This window comes from Octopus bimaculoides, chromosome 5, assembly GCF_046866305.1.
Source record: "Octopus bimaculoides isolate indiv1 chromosome 5, ASM4686630v1, whole genome shotgun sequence".
Lineage (NCBI taxonomy): Eukaryota > Metazoa > Mollusca > Cephalopoda > Octopoda > Octopodidae > Octopus > Octopus bimaculoides.
Window position 1 is genome coordinate 114818044 of NC_142932.1, and position 2589 is coordinate 114820632.

General features: G+C 38.5%; 1 non-coding gene across 1 annotated transcript; it reads right to left on the reverse strand.

Moving 5' to 3' along the window:
* Positions 1–1504: 1504 nt before the first annotated feature.
* Trnaq-uug (transfer RNA glutamine (anticodon UUG)) lies at positions 1505–1576 on the reverse strand. The gene has a single exon. It is a non-coding gene; the product is annotated as a tRNA-Gln (tRNA).
* Between the last annotated feature and the right edge of the window lie 1013 nt (positions 1577–2589).

Here is a 2589-nt window from a genome sequence, read left to right on the forward strand (position 1 = left end):
CGCAAATTAAATTTGTATACACAAATTAAATCTTGCCATGGAGGAATGTAGTGGCGGACACAAAACAAGACAGGAAAACAAACAGAAAAGGCTTTACGGCCAGACGAGAAAAATTATGTGTGTATGAACGCTGTGAGGCACGAACTTGAAACCAGGGTACAACATGCACCTGTTTGCTAGAAAGAAGAGTTAAAACTCTCCGAAGTCACGCATCTCTCACTATATGTAAACACGCACAGAGAAGGAAGCAAATATACTAAAAGAAAAAAAAGCTGTCGTCTCCATTTGTAAAACTACAAATATATCACAATATATATATATTGCGATATATATATATATATATATATATATATATATATATATATATATATATATATATATATATATATATATATATATATATATATGTATATATATATATATATATATATATATAGATAGATAGATAGATAGATAGATTCAGCGCCCAGAGTTCAGATCTCAGTGAGACCTACTGTTTAGGTGTGTTAAGAAATTTACTTCCTAATCACATGATTTTGCGTTCAGTCCCACCGCAGGACACCTTGGGCAAGTGTTTTCTACTTTAGCCTCGAGCCGACCAAAGCCTTGTAAGTGGATTTTGTAGACGGAAACTGAAAAGATGCCCGTGGTATGTGTATGTGTGTTGAGGTGCATATGTGTACGTGTGTGTGTCACCACCACTTGATAACCGGTATTGGTGTGTTGACGTCCCCGTAACCTAGCGGTTCGGCAAAACACACCGATAGAATAGTACCAGACTTGAAAAAGTAACTACTGCGATTAATTCGATCAATTTAATATTCTTTAATTCTTCTGATGACTGAAAGAAGGAAAGGTTAAAAAAATATACATACATATAAAAGGCGGTGCTCCAGCATGGCCGCAGTCAAATGACTGAAAGGAATGGCTGTGTGGTAAGAAGCTTGCTTCCGAACCACATGGTTCCGGGTTCAGTCCCACTGCGTGGCACCCTGGGCAAGTGTCTTCTACTATAGCCTCGGGCCGACCAAAGTCTTGTGATTAGATTTGCTAGACGGAAACTGAAAGAAGCCTTTCGCATATATATATATATGTGTGTGTGTGTGTGTGTGTGTGTGTCCCTCCACCATCGCTTGACAGCCGATGCTGTTGTGTTTACGTCCCTGTAACTTAGCGGTTCGGTAAAAGCACCCTATAGAATAAGTACTAGGCTTACAAAGAATAAGTCCTAGGGTCGATTTGTTCGACTAAAAGGCGGCGGTCCAGCATGGCCGCAGTCAAATGACTGAAACAAATAAAAGAGAAAAAACTATAAAGAAAAAAACAAAAGAATGCACACACACATACATACAGAAACGCGCGCGCACACGCTCTGGTAATCCCAAACATAGTTGGCAAATACAAAATATCATGTGTACTATTTATACAGCGAAAAGACATAATAACTATGATTAAAATAAAAAATAAATGTATATCATGCCAAAATATGATTAAAAGAAACTTTAGGTCTCACCGAGATTTGAACTCGGATCGCTGGATTCAAAGTCCAGAGTGCTAACCATTACACCATGAGACCAACTGACAGCCGGTACCCTCTATTTATCATGAAATTAAGCTGAAAGTTTTTGTTACGCCGCCTTCAACAGAAAGCGTCAAGAACTTACCACGTGTTGCTCTGACAGTTAACTGATTCAGCAGGTTTCTAAACTTTCCCAGCGCCGCTGGTTACGGTGGAGGGTACGGTGGTAATGTTTGTTTTCTTTCCTTTCTTTTTTGTGATGGTGGTGGTGGAGACCGAAGAGGGCGGATTGTTTTGATTTGTGTAACAAAAAATATGATATAGACTTGTTATATAAAGATTATATGACATATAATACTCTATAAATAATATAGGTGTACAGTTACATATAGTTGAGCGGTAAGAAGCTTATTTCCCTATCATGTGGTTCCGGGTTCAATCCCAGTGCGTGGCACCTTGGGCTAGTGTTTTTCACTATAGCCTCGGGAGGACCGAAGCCTTGTGAGTGAATTTGGTAGACGGAAACTGAAAGAACCCACATACACACACACACACAGATGTGCAAACGTAGGTATACAGTTATGAAAAAAGAAAACATGTACAATACTCTCTTTTACTTGTTTCAGTCATTTGACTGCAGCCATGCTGGAGCACCACATTTTAGTCGAGCAAATCGACCCCAGGACTTATTCTTTGTAAGCCTAGTACTTATTCTATCAGTCTCTTTTGCCGAACCGCTAGGTTACGGGGACGACGTCAAATTTTCTTCAGAGAAATTTTAGACTCTTTAGTTTACCTTCCTTCTCATTTCAAATTGGTCCTAATTTCCATCGAGTCATAACTCCACTTCCTTTGGAATTTATCTTAATGTTTAATATATACTTATTCAGGGATTTGGAATTCGGACGGGTACTTTATTAATACTGTAATATAATAAAGTTTCTGGCATCGAATGATAGAGATACACGGTATTTGTTTGAGATAAAAATTAGGCGGGAGTTCATTCGACAGGTAAATCCCGAGTTCACTTCCTAGGGATTTGATACAGCGTACAAAATACCTATTCAAGA